Genomic DNA, 21,923 nt, shown 5'->3' on the forward strand with positions numbered 1-21,923 from the left:
ACTTATGTCGTCAGATCTGGCCACCAACCTGTCCTGTGTCAGAAACCAGCTCTGTCATGGACAACTGGGCATATGTCCCACCAGAGGCTGCAGTTAGGGAAATCAAGGAAAAATTAGGGAAAACAAGGAAAATCAGTCACTGCTCCTCATCACACTGAATTTGGGAATCATAACTGACTTGTTTTACTGTGTCAGATGTGCTTATGAAGATCAGAGGGTGTTACTTTACAAATGAGGAAAGTAAGACAAGAAAAAGAACCTCCCCCCCCCGCTTTAATCACCAAATGACAGATCTAGGAAGTGAATTCTGGTTTTCTGTCTCTGTTTTAATAAGCTTGATCACAACAAGTAATCAGTTTGCTGCCTTTTTTTTCTTTCCTGGAAGAAATACTGCCTATATTTTGAACGGGTCTGAGAAAATGTTTATTTTCAGGGGGAAAAAAGTGAACCCATGATGCAAAACGTAAAACTTAACATTTTTCTTTTATGGAAGGGACTAAAACTAAGTAAAATTGTATGTTGTAACAACATAAAAGTCAGAAAATAAAGTATTCAGCAAAAGCTTTAAAACGATTTAACATTGAACCAGTTACCAGAGTCTGAAAATGAATCAATCTGTATATACAATGATAAAGATTTGGAGATGCTAATACTGAAAATTTAGTATGTGAGTCAGGCCTCCTGCCTGGTTTAAAATGAACACATTTAAGGCCCAGTGCATGTGACTGTTTCCTGGTTTATGAGTGAGATTGAGGCAAGTGTACACTTGCCCAAGAAAAGTAGACCTCTCCAGAACTCCCCTTCTGACCATTGAGGAATCACACACACAGCATGAGATAATCAGGTCTTCGCTCATAAAATCACCACATTCGTATTTCTTTATTCCTATAAGACTAAAAACTGATTTTTAATGATGAGCAAGCAATTTCATGTCCTTGAAATAGAAACAGGGTTTTAAAAACTTTTATTTCGGTGCATGATACATCCCCGCTCACTCGTTCACCTCTGCAATGACGTGTGAGGGGCTCGGTGCTGTAGCATCTAAATATTTTATACAAATAGAGAAACATGCTAGGATCTTGCCAGTGTCTCCAAAATATGTGGGCAGTGGTGAACATGCCCCACCATCACTTGACTTTTCTTCAATATAGCATCTTTCACATCAGGTACAAATGGAGGAGTAATGCACAGATAGGAAGCATAGGAGTGGGAAAGAAAAATAGAAAAGAACGCAGGGTGTTATAGAAAATAAGCCAAAATACGTAAGACAATAAAGTATAGGTGAGAGGAATACCTGGACAGGAATGTTTACATGTAATGAAATGGTATGTAGCTAAGCTGATCCTGTGCATTATGCTAATTTACTGTATTAAAATGTGTACTCATTCATTTTTTAGTCATTTGAACCTCATTCTTATATGATAAACTTATCATCTGGATAGAATTTCGAGGTCCTATTTCATTTCTTTAAAACGTAGGGAACAATAAAATGCAGAGATTAAAGCAATTACTAACTTTTATTTTTTGGGCAACAAATATTTGTTAATGTCCACATGCACTGGAAACAAATAGATTTAGGGAATAAATAAGAGCTCATCACTCTAAGAAGCATAGGTAATAATCAACTAATAAGGATAATGCAACTGAAAACAATATGATTACAGCCGATTTTCACCTTGAGAAAGGGGTCACTGACTTGTTTATCATGGAAAGGATACTAGCAATTGTTGAGTGGTTTCTAGGGAAAGCTGAGAACAAGGATGGCTGGGGTGGAGTGAGGGTTCTTAGAGAAACTGACCCACTAGTAGGCTTCATTTAAAAAAATGAAAGAGCAAAAATAATCAGTGCCTTTCATATGCTTTATCAACAAATAACAGATCTTCACCCAAAATGTTAAGTGAAGACAGAATTATGTAGTATCAAGGCAGATTTTCTTCATTGGCCCATTTAAAAGACCTTTTTTATAAGGTGAGAGAAAAACATTTTAATTGCTCTTTCAATTACACATTCTCTTAAATCTTAATCCAAATGCATATCAGTTCACTGGTAATTATCCATCAAGTTTTGGCTGTATGGATCAATTATTATATTATTAAGTCAATTATTAAGGGCAAACGATCTGGTCATGTTTCAAAAGTGATCCTGATACTTTGATTGTACAATAAATCCTGTTCCCATCTCTTTCTCCAGTTTCCAGTGTTTGAGTGGACAGTTTAGAAGATGCTGTGTCACTCAGCATTCCTCCCCAGTCTGGGAGGAGGTTTGAGGAAACCCACAAGTCCATAAGAACTTGTCTACCAGCATTCAGATCTCAGGTGTATGGCTGAGTGCAAAGCTGCATTCATGGAGACAAAAGTTCTTACCCTGCAGGATAAGAGACTTCGCTCCATCAGACCCCATCACATAGTATGTTAGTGAATAAATTCTTGAAGACAAAAGGCATTCCTGTGATCCTTTTAATAAAAGCAAGGCTCCGGACTAACTGTATGGAAACAAGATGGGTGAGCCTTTAGAAATAAAAAGTAAATGCCTAACTGTTCTGAAAAACAGCATAAATAGCTTATTTGGGTTTATACGATGCTAAATGTTGTGCTAGAAGCTATAAAGAAAATAGAAACTACCTTGTTTTTCATGGACAAATATCATTTGTGTAGTTATATTACAGCAATGTGGTGACTGTAGGGGTCTAATAATCAGAGAGTAGGCCATTGCGATGAGCCACTCCTCCTTCCTTTCATTGTTTGCTTTATCCATGAAAACAAACTGTGCAATTCTCTTTTCCAAAGTTAGATGATAATTCAGATAATTCAGTATATTTATACATTGTTTACTTTATTTAATAAATCCTCATATCTAAGGATTTCCTAAATTAACGCAAAATAGGAAAAGAATAGCAAAGAGGTAAATATTTTCCTCCTGAATCTAATCTTTTATTAATCTGCATACATGTTATTCCAAATATATACATGTAGATTGCCACATATATATGTGCATAGAATGTATAAATACATATATATTATACATGAATGATTTATTACAGAAATATCAGTGTTTCTAGATTACACTGCATACTTGATGAGCTGTCATTAGTGCAGAAAGGATACATAGCTTTTCAACAAAAGAAAAGAATGAGGCTGCCCGAGTGTTGCAGTGGTTTGGGCTTTTTTTTTTTTTTTCCAGCATCCATCCCTGCCAATCTCTGCACTGCCAGTAGGGAAAACCATATCCATGGCAACCAACCGTACCATTCCAACCCACATCAGTGACGCCTCCAATCTAAACTGTCAAATATTCTATGCACATCATGTAAAATAGGTCTCTTTCCCCTTATACCTCTGTGCATCTCGTTTCCGTGGCTACATGTTTATGCAAATGAGAATTGTCCTTTCTCTCTCAGGTTGATTGAACACTGAATTTGTTTTGCACCTTGGCAATGCAAAGCCATGCTGTCTTGCCACCTGGTCTACCACATAATTGCAAAAAATTACATTATAATGATAACTGTCCCCAAATTAGCCTGATAACACCATCTACCTGCCTTGTGAGCGAAAGAAACAGTGTGCAATAAAGAAGGATGTTAAAACAGAGTCGAGATAGGGGAATAATGTTTAATTGGCTCTCCAGAGTCTACTAATTTTCAGAATTGGAAACCTAGTGTTTGATTTGTTCTTTTTAGTCAGTGAGAAGAAAAAATATCCTTCATAAATTCTGAATGACAAATTTGCCCATCCTTTTTTGCATGTGGTTCCAGCATCCCGGGGAATCTAAAGTGTCATTTCCTCTCTGGAAGAAAGGAAGCACAAAACATGCTAGGTATGTACTCTAAATTTTCACTCACTATCAGCTCCAGCTATAAATTTCTCCCAATCCCTGTATCTCCCTCATTCTCTTTCCCCGAAATCCCTTGAAATATCTTGGATCAATAGCTTTCTTTTAAAGTTAAGAGGCAGGATTTTTATAGGGTGACACATATTAAAATTAGAATAAAATAATGCTAAATGTTATAACAATAGTGCTATTTATTATTGTATTATTGTATTTACTATTTATTATTGTTTGATTCTCTAACAGAATTGCCTTTTCTCTTTCCCCATCTCCTTTAATCTATTGCCCCCCACATTATTAGATCCTGTAAATAATTCTGTTGTGGTAGCAGTGGTAGTGGTTAGTTTCTTTTTCAGAAAAATCACAATTAAACATTTTGCAAATAATAAAAATGATCAATTGCTTTTTATTTCATTCAGTTTGTTATAACTTACATTGATATGATGACTTTAACTAAGGATATTTTTAATGCTAATTTTTCTACAAAAAAGAAGGACTTGAGCAGGTAAAAATGGAGTTTGTAGTGTATTTCCCCAGGGTGTAAGTGACAAAATAAAAGATACTAGATTCTATTATGATAAATGTTGGGGATATGTTTTACTTCTCCCTCTGCTTAATGCCTCTCTCTCTGCAAAACAAATCCTTCAGTATTTAAAAAAAGAAAAAAAAAATCAGGAACAATTTTATATAATTTCACGAGATTTTTGTCTCAGACTTTGTTTATGAAGACTCTGAGTCACCTTTCAGTAGATTCGGGAGATACAAAGACTTCAAAGATGGACAAGATCTTTTTTCCAATTCAATAGATCATCTGTAAATGTGTCCTGGCCAATGATAAAAAAAATATGAAGTTTCCAAAGCAAGAACTGTAACCGTCTTTTCTCCCATCTCCTTCTCCAAACTCTACATACCTTTTAGGTTTTAGCTGAGGCTCCGCTTTCTCCCTGAGAAGATCACAAAGTGATGACTTCCTTCTCTGATCTCTTGGCTCTGTGAGTGCTGTTGTTTCAGCATTTCATTAGATGCCATTTCCCATTGATATGACTTGTGTCTGACAGGATTGTAAACCCTGGGGCAGAGTTGGAGGAAAATAATTTCATATAATTCTTTTGTATTTTCAATACCAAAAATGAATATTTTGCTCAGTTAAATTGAATATCAAGTCTTGATTGTTCCTGGGTTTTAAGCAGAGACATTTAGGCAGTGAACAGCTAATAAACAGGCCTCGGGTCATGGCAGAAGAGAAATCAACTTTTTGTTGTGTTCACTATTGTTCAAAAAATCATGTCAGATGTTTTACATTTGCAACAGGAATGTTTTCCTTGTTAAAATTTACTTTTAAATAACAGATTATATTCTTCAAAAGCAATAATATTTGAAAGAGAAGACATGATGTCCTTAAAATTCCGTTTGATTGTTGGATCTCCACCAATAATATTGTTTCCTGAGCACTGCTCTTGGCTTTTTGGGAAATTACTAAGGAAATGAAAGACCTAATTTTATAAAGATTACAGTCAAATAAGATGATAAATACATATAAACACAGGTTATGCAAAATTAAAAACCATGGTTCAATATCAGTTATGACTGTTAATATCATCATTCCAGTAGATTTACCAACTGTAATAAATAAAATTTCTAGGTATTTTGGAAGACTAAAAAAAAAAAAATGATCATTGGAGTTAGAGTCTAGAAGTAAAAGTATGGCTGAATAGTTTAAGTCAGATTTATCTGAGGAGGACAAATATTTAAGGACCTGACTTTTTCATAGAGCCAGGGTGTGTGATTTTGGACTTTCCCCACTCAGTCTCAAAGTTGGAGCTCCTTACTCTTCTAAATCACCTTTTCTGGGCACAAGAAAACTTGCTTTTAGAATTTCATTCTATGATGGAATCCCTTGCTGATTCCACCTTATTTCCCCTTTGACTTTACCCATGCAAATAAGGCAGAAATTCATTTGCAAAATGTAAGGGCCAGAAAGTTTGTTTGAATTCCACAAGTAAAAAAAAAAAAAGAGAGTTTATGCAGATGACTGGAAATTGCCATAACGCTCTTATCCATTTTTGTACCTACACAATTAACACTGCCTAGATTTCTCCTACGAAAGAGATTTTTTCATGGAATCATTACAGAGAAAAATAAACAAAATCCAAAAAAGTCTGACAACTAAGAGCAACCACTTGTGAAGTGATAATACGAATATCAAATAAATAATAATAGCAAATTCTTGTGAGGCACTATGTTCAAAGCACTGTTTTTAATCCCTTTATATAATCAAAATCATTTGATCCTCATGATAGCATTATAAAGGGTACAATATTGACCTTGTTTTACAGAGGAGAAAACTGAGGCATAGAGGGGTACCAAAGTTACGCAGCTGGGAAGTAAATCTCCCAAGACCAGATTATCTTGCTATAAAGTCTCCAAAGTGTTAAACTTCTCATTTTTATGCCATATGACCTTTCAAGAAATACTTTTATTCTCAATTATCACAATAAAGTTGTATCAGTAAAAAAAAAAAGTCTTGAAATTATGATATTCCAAAATTCTGTCATCATAACTCAAATTCCCTTTCATTTAATCTTTCAAAGCATGAAATTGAATCTTCTGTTGGGGAGAAGAAACCCTTTCTGAAAGATTTCAAAATTGGAAACATTACTTTTAATGCCAGCAATGATGTAGAAGGTTTATGGTGATTTTTTAAATATCTGGATATATGTTCATTCATTCAGGCCAGTAGTTACTAAGTGCTGGCACCGTTCTTGGCTCTCAGGATCCAGCAGGGAACCAAAGAAAGATCATGCCCTCATGGGACTCACATTCTAGTGAGAGGAGAGATTAGAGAATGAAGAATAGAATAGAATAGAATAGAATAGAATAGAATAGAATAGAATAGAATGGAATGCAATACAACATAATACAAAAGATGACAGATGGTGAGAAATGCCATAGAGAAAAATTAAACAGGATAAGGGTTTATAGAGCAAGGAAAAGGAGGCTGCTCCTTTAACAGGCCAGAAAAGGTTTTCTTGGTACAGTGATATTTGAGCAGAAATTTGAAGGAAGTGAAGGAGGGAGCCCAGAGGTTGGAAACTGACTGGTAGGTTCAAGGATTGTTAGGATGGCTGAATTGGGTAAGGGAGAAATTGCTGTAGGAGATGCCATCTATGAGGCAGCAGATGGTCAGATCATGGAGACTTGCAGGAAAATTTTACATACTCTTCCTTTTACTCTGAGAGAGACGGGAAGCCATCCAAGGGTTTTCAGCAGAGGAATGATAGGGACTGATTTATTTTGTAAAAGGATCACACCGACTCAGGGAAATATGGACTGGAGGGTTGGGTGAAATCCCAGAACCCAGTTCCAGAGGCTGTTATATCATCCCAAGCAGTAGGTGATGGTGGCTTGGACCAGATGGCAGGAGATGACTTGTAAGGAGAGATTTCAAAGTTGTAAACTGTAAGATTTTGTTATATTTAGATGTGGAATGTGGAAAACTCAAGGTGTAAAGGATGACTCTATTCTATTACAAAATGAAATAGGAAGTTTTATGCTTAGATAAAAAACTGTAGGTAAAGGCTAAGTATTTGAAATTAATTAAAAGTATAAAAGTTAAAATTCTTCTTAGACTCTGAATTTGTTAGATACTCAATTTAAAACAATTATCATTACTTCTTTAGTGCTAGTGTTTTTAGTGTTATCCAACTTTTCCTTGAAGACACAACTTGATAAGTTAGCAGAATTCTCTAACTTAAAAACAATAGTCCTTCTCCTCAAAACCCTCTTTTTTGGTCTTCCAAATCTCAGATGTTCTCCCCTTTTGTCCTACTTCTTAAGCTATTCTCTCTTAGTCTTTTTTGCCAGCTCCTCTTCCTTGGCATTTCTTAACTCCCAGTTCTTTCTTTGTATTTTGTTACAAGCCATCTTTTTATGTCCATCTGTAACTCTACTTGGACCAGCTGCACCACTAGAAAAGCTTTAATTATTGTCTAAGTCCTGATGATGTAGAATTTTCTAGCCCTAAACTGTTCAGTATAGTAGCTAAATGCTGCTGGTGGTTATATGCTAACAGTGGTACTATAGCTAAGAGTGGAAATATAGCTAATAGTGCTAGTGGTGGTAGGATTATGGGTAATCCTACTGAACCCTATATATGCTATGTGTAACCCTATGTGTAACATATCTAAGTATATTGTATATACTCTTTAATACATTTTATGGTTTTTCTCCTATACATACATACCTATGATGAAGTTTACTTTAGAAATTAGGTACAGTAAGAGATTAACAGCAATATCTAATAATAAAATAGAACAATTATAATAATATAGTATAATAAAAGTTATGCGAATGTGTGGTCTTTCTCTCTCAAAATATCTTATTGTATGGTCGTCATCCTTCTTGTGATGGCATGAGATGATAAAATGCCTACATGATGAAATGAAGTGAGGTGAATGACGTAGGCACTGGGACATAGCATTAGGCTACTATTGACTTTCTGACTATAGGTCAAAAGGAGGACCATCTACTTCTGGACTGCAGTTGACCACGGGTAACAAACTGGAAAGTGAAACTTTGGTTAAGGGAGACGACTGTATAGTAAAGGCGACAGTTAAAATTGGTGAGGAAAATATGTACAATTTGATAAAAATGGTTGTGGCATCCAGTTAACCACTTGGCAAGGATAAATTTAAAGCCCTAACCCACACCTTAAAATAAAATTAATTCTCCAAATGGATTGAATATAAGTACATAATAAAATTTAAAACTACTAGAAGAAAATACAAGTGCATATATACAGGTGAAGAAAGCCCTTTCAGTGAAGACTCAAGGCAAAAATTGAAAGACAAATATTTTAAGACATCTGTCTGGGGAAAAGTACCACAATCCAAGTGAAAAAGCAAATGACAGACAAGGAAAAATAAAACTATGTGTGACAAAAAGGGATTAATGTCTAAGATGTAGAAATCTTACAAACTGGTAATAAAAATAACATGTAACAGGCAAGGTACAAAAATCAGAAATACAAATGATATGATGAAAAATATTTCATCTTACTGGTAATCATAACCATGAATGAAAGACTAGATATCCTCTCTCTTCTCATCAGTTATCAGACTGTCAAAGAGTTAAAGTAGGAAAATGCCCCGTATGGTTCACTGAAAAGAGATGGGCTCTCACAGATTGTTGGCAGGAGTAAAATTAGTAGAAACTTTCTACAGTGTAACTGGAAGTAATGTATTTAATTCAGCAATTCCACTTCCAAGAATTTTTTCAATAATCAGATAGATTCATAAAGATAGAAATGTGAAGATATGTATCAAAAATATTATTTATAATGTGGCAAAGCTGAAAATAATTTAAATGTACAGCTATAGGTTATTACTTGAATAACTCATACATCCTTAAAATGGAATTCTACTCAATCATTACAAATGATGGTGTCAATCTATATTGATCAATATGTAGCATGTTGATAATATATTGCTAAATGCTAAAGGTAGTTTTCCAAAAAATATGTCCCGCTATGATCCCACTTTAAAGATACATATATTTCACCCATACACATTGAAAATAACATATAAAAATATTGTCCAAAATGCTAATAGTGGTTCTATGCTATTGGTGGAAATACACCTAATAGCAGTTATGGTGGTAGGATTATGGGTAATTTTTTTCTGCTTGCTTTTATTTTTTGCATCTCTCCTTCTACACAAACATGAATAATTTAAATAATTTTAAAATGCAACAAACAAATACATATATTGATGATTCATAGCAATGCTAGAAGCCTTAGACCAGATGCTGTGTTTATATTGCAAGAGCTCACTTGTGCCGCATTTCTTCTCTACTTTCTGACGCAGTGACACCTCTTGTCCAGAATCTCCACAGCACATGTATGTAGGTGCTTACTTCAGAGCCCCCAGCCTGAATTCAGTCCAGCTGCAGAGAGCAAGCGCTGCCATGCTCATCCTCAGGAAAACATGGCCGTTTTGGCATTGTCTCACACTGGGTGCCTGAGCTGCAGAGACTGTTGTTAATCCCTTAGGAAAGGGTTCGCTGGGATTTCCATGTGTCTTCTTACATACAGCCTGGTCCTCCTTGTCCCCGAGAGGAGAGTTTGGTTTCATGTTCTTTATTCTAAAACAATTATTTTGTTTATGTTTAGAACTTCATTCTCAAACAATTATTAAAAAACATAAGAATTTTGCTCACTTGAATAAAATCTCCCATTTATTTTTCAAGGAATCTTGTAAGCTATGTTGGGCTGCTTTCGTCTTCTCACATATTAGGAAAATAAGATTCAGAGATTTTATGTGATTTTTTTTTCAAGGTGGCAGCATGAGTATTCAGACTCAGCTATTTTTCTTTCAAATCTGAAGATCGATTTTATTTTATCACATAGCCTTCTACACCTGTCATTGAAAGCCATAGACTTTAAATAACTAGCAAGAAGAGAAAACCCAAATGCTTTTGATTGTAAAATATGATTCGTAAGAAATTATAATTACTTCATAAAATACCTTCCAACTTTTGTTTTTATTTTGCAATTAGAAATAGCACAAAAGAGAAGAGAAAGGGAAAATATTCTTTAAATTCCCTAAACAGACTGTTTTCTGAAAGCTACTTCTTGCCCAAGATTTTTTTTCTTTTAATTACTCAGCAAATAAAACTGGAATAAACACACTGTGAAATCTACTGATTTATATGTGTTACAGATGGTGTACTAGAAAGAAAACACTAAATTCAAGGAAAAATATATATGACACAATGCTGCAAAGTATGCCACTCATCTAATTCATCTAGTATTCTTCAAATATAATGAAAATTATCATTATATTTTTAAAATGATAATGTGGCTTATATCTTAAAAGCTTAAGGGAAGGTGGAAAATGGTCTAAAATATTTGTAAATCAAAGGTTTACAGCTAACTCTTTATAAAAGCGTAATTTGGTGTAATATTTTTCTGATGCTGAATGAGCCTCCTAGTGCATTAACATCCAACCAGCAACAATATCATGCTCTACAAACATCATTGTCAAAGTGTCCAATCAGTTTGTTTGTATTAGGAATCATCCCCTATTCCTATTGGTTTTCTGCACATCGACATTCAACTAATGGACTCAAAGTCCATGTTATGTATGTTAATCTAAAATTCCTCTGTATATAACCTCTGCAGAAATAACTGAAAAGGAGAGCATATTGGTCATACTACTTTCATGTTTGAAACCCAACAGTTGCATTCTCTGGGTCAATACCAAATAGAGATTTTTCTAGTAGGTAATATAACTTTTCATTACAAATTAGATATGGCATGTGCTCTTGCAAATAGTCACATTTCTTTTTTCTTGATTGATTCTTAAATTAGTTATCAATGCAAAGTCAATAGTGACTCCTTCAAGTCCTCCAGCTATGGGGGTTGGTCAACAGCCTGCTGAAATGCTGATCAATTTTACATGATTTCATTTGCCTTCTTCATGTTTGCAAAAGTTTACTGGCATAGAGACCCATGGGTCTGCATACTGTTTTTTGAGTTATAAACAGTCGTTCTCATTAAAAAAATACATTTTAGAAAATTTGAAAAAGAAAAAAAATCACACAGTTACCACAGTAACACAACCATTTTTTGTGTTTATTATAATTTCTAGTCTTTTTTATTAATGAATCTTTAAAAAGTATATATTTTTTTTTAAAAATGTGCCTTTTCTTTTTCTCCCTTTGACTTGTAGATATACACAATTGCAGGAATCATAATCCTTGGTTCGTGACAACATTCTAATTAGTGGTTCAAGCATGTACTTATTTGTAATACTATAAAATCCCTCAGAAATTCACCACCATCCCCACAAAAGCTGTGAGCTTGACAATAACCTAAACACACACTGTATTTCCCATCCCTCAGCTGCCTTCCCCCACAGAAGTGGCATTCAGAATTCTATTGTTATTATTCCCTTACTTCATATATATGAAGTACATTTCATATGTATTATATACATTATACATATATACATTTATTGTGTGTGTATATACATACATAAATTGTAAATTATACTTATATGTGATCCTAAAAAAATACGTATTTTATTTCTGACTTTATAAAAGTTTAGTATACTGCACGTAATCTTTTGGAATCTACTTTTTTCATTTAATAATCTCATTACTAAGGCTTATTCATAATGCTGTCTATCATTCTACGTCATTCATTATGACTTTGTATAGTAGAACACCGTGACTATATCACACTTCTTTCATCTATTCTCACTTAGATGGGCATTTGGGTTGCCATTGTAATAATCTTCATAACTATCAGTTTTAGTAGTTGCACGGTGTTCCATCAATTTTCTTAATCAATTCTCTATTTTTTTATTTAGTTGCATCTAATACTTTGCTCTATTGATCAAGGATGAAGTGACCACCTTTATAAGAATAGATTTTCTACATTAAATATTATACTTTAGATAACTAGAAATGGAATTATTAAGTTGAAAGATATGAACATAATAGATATTTCTAATTTACATTCTGAAGAATAACTCCATCAGCAATTGTACAATTACTAGGTTCATAAGCACTGACTTATTCATTTATGGTTGTTAATTTAAGAGATAGTTATGTTTTGTTTTTAGGTTTCACTGACTTCAATCAATCAATATTGACATAGAACTTAAGATTTGGAACCTTATCTTCTGATCTGATAATTTTTCATTTGATGAGGAAAGGCGTTAAGGTAAGACATTACAAAGTTAAGACATTAAAAATGAAATAATGGCTTACAGCCTGGGTTGAAGTCTAGTTTCAAATTCTGAATGGAATATATTGTCAGTGAGCATTATTTATTCTTACTAAAGTGATTCCAACTTGGAAATGATGAAGCTGAAGCTCAAAGAAAAGGACAGAATTTCCTACAACTTATGTAGCTCATTTTCTGTCATACTATATTGCTTTCCAACTGATCAAATATAAAATAGACCATCCAAACTTTCATTTCATTTTCATTTTGAATGATCTCTCTTCCACATTCCTGTAGGATTTATAATCCTGGTCTTGCAATGTACTACTTGAATATGCTCCTATTATTGTTGTTGCTCTTTTTCATGAAGAGCACTCTTTCCTTGCTGATTCCTCTCCCATGAATTCATCCCTCATAATGGGCTGAACCGTGCTACGCCTAGCATAGTTTGTTAGTCCAGACTTGCTGAGCTGACCTGTCAGAAGTTATAGTCTTTCTACATTGGAGATATTTCCCTGTTATTCCTCTAAATCAAAGAATTATTAATTATATAGCTTCGAAATCTCATTTTTAACACACTTTTTAAAACATTCTCTGTGTTCAATAATATTAATATTAATTACAGTTTACATGACATTGTGGCATAATGTGTATTGCAGTGCTTGTGTAATTTATATAAATTTCTGCCATGATTTTCATGCCCTAGGAATGATCACCTGACTTGGCCAATGGAAACAGTAATTGGGAACTTTTTTTTTTTTTCAGGCTCACACAGGGTGAGAACACTTGCCAGGCACTCATATAACACACTGACGCTCTCTCCTCAATAACCACAACCACAGACAATTGTCGTTCAGCCTGATTCATCCCTAACAAAGCAAGCACATATTTAACACTTAGTCTTGAAGACTAAAGTCAGCGATTTTACTCATCATAACTGCAAGTTCCCACCCTTTTCCTCCATGCTTGCAATCTGTGTCTGAATTGCCTGATGATTACTCTCCTCGGTTCATTTTGCTCACTCTTATAAACAGTCGCCAATCCTTGTGGCCCTGTGCAAAAATAGACCCCTGGGTGGGTCATTCATTGTGTGTCCAAATACTGGACAAATTTGTAAAACAAATTCATATTTTCACTTCTGTCATATTTCTCCTAACCTCAACCTGGAACAAATAGCTTTCCCTAAGGTTTTATTAAAAAGGAGTATGCCCATATAGAACATGTTCTCTTTTTTTTCTCTTTCTGATAGAGCAATTTCTTTGACTGAAGAAAGATGAATTTCACACATTTATTACATAAAAGATCCTCAGCCCCTCTTCCTCAGTAACCTGACTACAGTGCACAACATTTAGTTAGCAAAACCCTTTGCTGTATTAAATACATCCTTTCTTTGCAGCCCTGACAGTCTATGCATCCCCCAGAACATGGGCTGATTTTACGTGCACAAAAAGTGGACGATGAGCCCTTTAACACACTCTTTTCAAAGGTAAGCATATTCTGCACTATAACACATAATGCATTTTCTCAAGGACTTCTCTGTATTTTGCAAACAAGGACTGAGGGTATTTGGTAGATGTGGAATCTGATTCATGGAAAGCTGAAATAACCAACCCAAGCTCAAACAGGCAGTCCCTAGAGAAGTTTGTTCAGAACCTTGACCTTTTAACTCTACCTTTTGCTTTAACATTATGTAGGATCGATTTTTTTCACCCAGCCAGAAGAAAAAAAGAAAAAGCTTTAACAGACATTTGAGAATGAATTGTTACCTCTTACTCATCTTGATATATAAACCCTTGACTCTCAATGCTAAGCAAGAAAATATCAAGGGAAGAAATTCAGTTATATTGAAACACCATCCATAAACACCACAACAAGAAATGCAGACCACTTTAAAATACTAAGTTCTGGTAGCTGTGAACTTTTGAATGGATTATGTGAGATAAAAATTAATTTTGCTGGATCTTAAAATATATTTTCCCATTGAAATTATGTGTATCTGCTGATTATGTTCTTGGCAAAGAATGGGGAAAAAAGCCTATTTACTGTAAAATAGACTTAAATGATGGTAATAATAGTACTATTTCAACTACACCTCACATGTTTCAGTGGGAGAAAACCTTTCCAGCTCCAGACTTTCACACCAGGACCACTTCAAAAGCAGATGTGACTGATTCTGGTGGTAGCAGGAGATGCATAAGGAACAGGCCAAGCGACAGAAAAGCTAGAGATAGAAGCAGGTTTCAAAACCAGTATCTTAATTCTGCATTTCTATAGGATAGATGTCATTTTTCTGTCTGCATAAAGGATGTCAGACAGTCCTCAGGTTCTCTGAATTGAAAAAGAATAAGCAGTTACTCTCTAGCAAGTGGGAATCTGAATGCAGACCATCCCTCATTCCACATGTGGACCTGCATTGTGTGCAAGAAAGCAGTCTCTCTGCTGGTGGCACAAGACTCAAGATAACACACAGGAAGGAAGGGTCATCGAGGAGGGAGAAAACATATGGCAGGGTAAGTCTGGGTAAGGAATATCTTAATTTGTAGAAAATGGACCCCTAGTAGTCATAGTGAAGAAGAAAAATATATTGAATGATGAGTCATACTCAAGCCATGCCTTTAGTATTTAAGTGGGAAAATCTGCTTTGATCCCTGGTTTCCACATCTCTGAAAGGAGGATATTAAATTCAATGATTTCTCAAGGCCTTCTCAGCTTTAACATACTATCTTGTGCTGCCAGCATGCATACACGATACAGTTGTAGGGAGGGGCCAAGCGGGGACCTGGCAGAGACCTATATATGGAAGATGAAGGCTTGAGAAGAAAGTGACTGGGTACCAGCCAGAGCCCAGTGAAAAGCAGAACCCAAGGTGGAGAGTGGGGACTTGGAACCGAGGTAGAGACCATGCTCAGAGACCATGCTTTTGAAACTGCTTCCAGGGTAGGTTCATGGGTGAGCTGGCACCGAGTGTCAGAGTATGGAGCAAGACCCCTTTAAACACCTTCTTGTGTAGGCATCCTCAACCATCGCATCATGTTGTGTGGGGGTAGAGATGTCTAAACTATTCATACTCTTTTATTTTAACTTGGATTAACACCCTTTTGGTATTGACTTTCCCCTTTCCTGCAACCCCACTGAAAGTTACTACCTCAGTAAGTCATTATTTCTGATGAAAATAAGCCACAGCCCTTGGCCGAGATGGAGAGGGGATAGGGTTGAGAGTTAAGGTGATGTTGGGAGAAGAAGAAAGGGTGTACAGTGACTGAGACCAGGCAGAACCTAAAAAATATATTGACCATCTGATTGTTTTAAGTCAAATATAGCATTAGATTATATGGTCTATCTTGCTTGGAGTTAGCTCTAAGTTTATTTAGCTGTTAAATGAAGTTGTATACTATATCCAAAGTATTAGAAGTACCTATTATAATATTATTGGTAAAAATTTCCTATTTTTATCCGTGGCCTTGGAACATATAAATACATTGGTATATTATGTCATGAAGTCTTCTGATGTTCCCCCTCAGTTCATTTTGATTTTGCACACATAACTTTATTTTTTTAAAGATTTCATTTATTTATTTGACAGAGAGAGACAAAGCGAGAGAAGGAACACAAGCAGGGGAAGTGGGAGAGGGAGAAGCAGGCTTTCCACTGAGCAGGGAGCCCAATGTAGGGCTCGATCCCAGGACCCTGGGATCATGACCTGAGCTGAAGACAGATGCTTAACGACTGAGCCACCCAGGTGCCCCTGCACACATGACTTTAGAAAATATTTTGTACACCGCTAAGATAAGCAAGACAATTATTTATGAGAATTTACTGCATTGTTATACCTGTAATATTCTTCAGTAGGTAGATGATTGTCTACTAATTAAAATCAAGATTTTAGAGATTTAAAGGAGAAAACGACATAATTCATTGCTAAGCAATTGGTAAGAATAATCATATTACAAAGAAGCTGAAGAGATCAGTCAATATGGAAAATCATTTAAACTTAGAAACACATTTTCCTTTAGATCTATATAATTGATAAGAAGTTTTCTGTTTCCCATTAAGTGGTTGAGAAACCTCCATGGCATATTCACAGACCATGACACTTACGCTCTAGGGTGGCTGAGCCTCATATTTAAAAGAAAAAAACAAGTTGTAGTAACAAGTAAAGTGGATCAAAATTTCACTAACACCTGAAACACAACCATAGACTTTCATGAGACAGTCATCTCTAACATAAACGAGTAGGAAAGATATTTAACAGGGACAAAAGTAATTTTTCTCCTAAATTAGTTGTTAGAAATTTCAACTCCTATGGAATCTCACAGGAGCTATGATATTAAATAGAGATTTATGTCAACTATACATCATAAGAAAAAAGGGAGAGATTTGGCATGCAAGATAGAAATATGAAGCTAAATTATAAAATGGGGTTCAATTATAAAATGGGGTACTTAAGCATGACAAATGTAAGAGCAAGGATTCTTAAATAAAAAGTTGTAATAAGTTAGATGTGAATTTTCAGTGTAGTATGAGAATCAAATTATCATAAATTTGGATATTGAGTCTACAGGAAGGAGAAAATTCAACTAATATTTATTAAGAACCTAAAATAAGCCTGGTGCTACTGTCCTTACATATTTATTAGTTCATTTTAATTCTCACAGATCAATATTAATATTGACAGTATGGCAGACAAAGAAACTGAGGGTCTAAGAAATCAAACAAATTTGTTTAAAATGATATACTTAGTCCTTCTGATTGCATGAAACAGTGCTCCAAATCTGTGATATGCACAGGACAATCCTACATTGCTCGTATGTTCTTTTAGGCATCTTACTACTTGAAATATTTGAAGATGTTTATCATTTGCAAAGACGAAAGTTCCATCTATTAAATAAGATTTGTAGTCAAAACAAGTGCCGTGTTTTGCCATTTGACCCTGGGCGAGTTGCATTATGGGTATGGAGGACACTGTGCCCCATTTTCCTCATCTATAAAGAATTATTTATTTATTTGAGAGAGAGAGCAAGAGCATGAACAGGAGGGGCAGAAGAAGAGGGAGATAGAATCTCAAGCATACTCCGCTGCTCAGCGTGGAGCCTGACGTGGGGCTCTGTCTCATGACCCTGAGATCATGTCCTGAGCTGAAACCAAGAATCAGAAGCTTAACTGACTGCACCACCCATGCGCCCGTTCCTCATCCATAAAATGGGCACAAGAATAGAACCCACCCATAGGCTGCTATGAGAGTGAAATGACATAAGGTATGTTAGAGGCCATGAAAGAGATTGAAGAATAAGAAGTGATTAATAAAATTATTATTTACTCTTATGATTAGCTTTCAGATATTTCATTGGTTTAAATAATCCTTTTTAGATTATAGAAAACACTAAATCTGCTTAAATAAAACACACTGCTTGCTCCTGTAAACGTTACACCTTTCAAGAGAAAAGTTAGGTCTATTACTCAAAGCACCCAGGTGGTGTAGAGAGTGATCAATAAAGTAAAGCCAATCATTCTATTTCAGGTCCTCGCTAACCCAGAGATAATCAAGTCTTTGGAAGATTTCAAGTAAAACTAGACAGGAAATTATAAAGTACTAAGTGAGCACACTGCATATATTGAAGATTGAAGAGATGATCCAATAATTATGTCATGTTTACCTTAAACTGTTAACAGGTTTGAACACTTAAAAATTATTTCTACTTTAACTTCCTTAGTGCCTAAACTGGATACAAATGGTGATGTTATTCTCACAGGGAAACAGTTTCTTTTCACTTTTTTGTGAAAGCATTTTGAAAAGTTGAAAAGCATTTTGAAAAGTTGGAAGTAATGTATTATCATAAAGTGTCAAACTAGGAAGCAATGAGCTTTTCTATATGGCAAATTCTGAGCACTATAAACCTGTAAAAAAAAATGACAGTAAGTATGTAATGTAATTTCTGGAGACTGATTGGAAAGTAGAAAATTTCACATAAGATTATGTATGTGTTTGGGGCGCCTGGGTGGCTCAGTTGGTTAAGCGACTGCCTTCGGCTCAGGTCATGATCCTGGAGTCCCAGGATCGAGTCCCGCATCGGGCTCCCTGCTCGGCGGGGAGTCTGCTTCTCCCTCTGACCCTCCTCCCTCTCGTGCTCTCTGTCTCTCATTCTCTCTCTCTCAAATAAATAAATAAAATCTTTAAAAAAAAAAAAAAGATTATGTATGTGTTCTAGAATAATCTTACAAGCAAGGGTATCTTAGGATACCTGAGAAAAATGAGACAGCAGTTTCCTGATTGGCTTGCTCAGAGGGCAGTTGTGCCAAGGGAGAGCCTATTGGCTCTCGTTTGTTTTTTCTCTTGATTTCAACTACTTGTTTCCAGTCCTGTGCATTAAAGGGAAGGGGAAATAAAAGACTTGAAGCAGCTTGGTCAGAATATCCATGAGATATTCTTTTGTGTGTGTTTTCTTTAAATGCAGCAAAAATTGTGATATATACAAACTTTTTTTTTCTTTTTCCTTGTCCATCATTTCTATATATTTTGGGTTTTTTTGTTTTGTTTTTTAAAAAAAGATACAAACAATCTTCAAAGTTTACCTTTTTGGACTTAAGGCATAACATGAAATTGCACATTATTCTAAAGCTTAATTTTGATATATACTAACTTTTAAACAACTAAATTCATGTTTTTTGAACTTCAACAAAAAACGATGAGTCTCACATTATGAGGATAATTTAATAGAAGCAATGGCTTGGAAGAGGGAGGAATTTCAAATAAAGGAAATGAATTCCTTTTCTGCTGCCGTGGAATGAGGTAGATGAGATGCATGAATGGGAGACAACTGTTCAGACTTGATGACCTTCAGACAATTCGTGTTATTAAAAATAACATTTGGAGAACTATTGGGACTTCATCAAGATAAAAAGCTTTTGCACTGCAAAGGAAACAGTCAACAAAACCAAAAGATAACCGACAGAATGGGAGAAGATATTTGCAAATGACATATCAGATAAAGGGCTAGTATCCAAAATCTATAAAGAACTTATCAAACTCAACACCCAAAGAACAAGTGATCCAATCAAGAAATGGGCAGAAGACATGAACAGACACTTTTCAAAGTAGACATCCAAATGGCCAAAAGACACATGAAAAAGTGCTCAACATCGCTCGGCATCAGGGAAATCCAAATCAAAACCTCAATGAGATACCACCTCACACCAGTCAGAATGGCTAGAATTAACAAGTTGGGAAACGACAGATGTGGGCAAGGATGCGGAGAAAGGGGAACCCTTCTACACTGTTGGTGGGAATGCAAGCTGGTGCAGCCACTCTGGAAAACAGTATGGAGGTTCTTCAAAAAGTTGAAAATAGAACTACCCTATGATCCAGCAATTGCACTACTGGGTATTTACCCCAAAGATACAAATGTAGTGATCCAAAGGGGTACGTGCACCCCGATGTTTATAGCAACAATGTCCACAATAGTCAAACTATGGAAAGAGCCAAGATGTCCATCAACAGATGAATGGGTAAAGAAGATGTGGTATATATATACCATGGAATATTATGCAGCCATCAAAAAAACCCTGACATCTTGCCATTTGCAATGACATGGATGGAACTAGAGGGTATTATGCTAAGCGAAATAAGTCAATCAGAGAAAGACAAGTATCATATGACCTCACTGATATGAGGAATTCTTAATCTCAGGGAACAAACTGAGGGTTGCTGGAGTGGTGGGTGGTGGGAGGGATGGGGTGGATGGGTGATAGACACTGGGGAGGGTATGTGCTACGGTGAGTGCTGTGAATTGTGTAAGACTGGTGAATCATAGACCTGTATCTCTGAAACAAATAATACATTATATGTTAAAAAAAAAAAGAAAAGAAGATAGTAGGAAGGGAAAAATGAAGAGGGGGAAATCGTAGGGGGAGATGAACCATGAGAGACTATGGACTCTGAGAAACAAACTGAGGGTTCTAGAGGGGAGGGGGTGGGGGGATGGGTTAGCCTGGTGATGGTTATTAAAGAGGGCACGTATTGAATGGAGCACTGGGTGTTATACGCAAACAATGAATCATGGAACACTACCTCAAAAACTAATGATGTAATGTATGGTAATTAACATAACATAATGAAATAAAATTTAAAAAATAACATTTGGAAATACTGAAGTTGTAGTTCTTAGATATGGCTACAAAGCCAATGTTTATTGTAATTAATGATTTACACATTTATGAAAAACAGTCTTAGCAGTTCATAAGAACCTAAGTGATGAAACTTAGAATGAGTAGCTAGATATTTTTAGCAATCACTTCCATGAAAAAAATAATCAACCTGAAAACAATAACAAAAGCAACAAACTGTCTCTGTCTTCACAGTTCTGCATTGGAAGAAAACAGCTTTGCTTCTCTTATTAGAGATGTTGTCAGAAATGTTGCCCCACCCTTGCTCCAGAGAGCTATTCACTTGATTTTCACATGAGATGGCTCCATAATCCAAGAAATTTATAGAGGAAACATGAAGAATTTTATCAATAATTTTAACATGATCCTTTCCAATGTCTTCATTGATTACTAAAGATAAGCCATCTCCCTCGTTTCATGGAAAAAATTTTCAAGTGCTCATTACAGCCCAGCTAAGGGAACAGAGAACTGTCTTGTCATTAGGCTTTTAATGCATTCATAAGATGTGTTGCATCCCTAACAACAACCGAGTGAATTCCATTTCACCTTTCCTCCACCCACAATGCTGTCTGCATCAATTATCAGGGTTGAAAAATGATGTCTGGGTGTCATTCTCAAAGTAAAAAAGGGCTTGACCTTGTCAATCCGGTCACAATTAAAGGGTGCAGTATGACCTTGGAGTAGAGTTTAGAAAAGTTGGGCAGATGGAAGGCAAATAAAAATATTGCTAGTTGAATGGCCAAACTGTAATAGTGGCAGTTTTGTTGGATATACAACTAGAAACAGTCCAGTGAAATAATAGTCTAGAGCCATAAAATTTCATTTGGAAATTCATTCTGAATAATTCAATTTAACAACCAAGAGGAACATAGCATCCGTATATGTTTTATTTGTAGTTTAAAATATGTCTTGTCTTTTAGTTTAACATTATTTCATTTTGATGTAGAAGTTCTCAATTATGTACTTCTTCCAGTAATTTCTCATAGGATGAATAAGGGAGTTGTCCCATTGCATTTGAAGATTCCCTCCAGTGCCCTGAGGCTCTTTCTCCCCTATCCAGCATTTAATTCCTCAGAATTTTCATTCCTTCTGGTTGTATAGCATAATGTATGAATGTCCTCTTAAATAAATTGTGTTACTGGAGTTCTTCCTTGTTCTTAGATTGAAAGTAGACACTAAATATTTAGCCATTAGTGTCTCATAAAAG

At 35.4% G+C, this 21,923-nt stretch overlaps 1 long non-coding RNA gene across 1 annotated transcript; it reads left to right on the forward strand.

Moving 5' to 3' along the window:
• The first annotated feature begins 3,673 nt into the window (after positions 1 to 3,673).
• Positions 3,674 to 14,297, forward strand: LOC115942717 (uncharacterized). Its single transcript, XR_004077308.2, has 3 exons — positions 3,674 to 3,813; positions 12,453 to 12,553; positions 13,953 to 14,297. It is a non-coding gene; the product is annotated as an uncharacterized LOC115942717 (long non-coding RNA).
• Positions 14,298 to 21,923: the final 7,626 nt, after the last annotated feature.

Source organism: Leptonychotes weddellii, chromosome 7 (genome assembly GCF_054177405.1).
Source record: "Leptonychotes weddellii isolate Sample4059 chromosome 7, ASM5417740v2, whole genome shotgun sequence".
In the NCBI taxonomy this organism is placed as follows: Eukaryota; Metazoa; Chordata; class Mammalia; order Carnivora; family Phocidae; genus Leptonychotes; species Leptonychotes weddellii.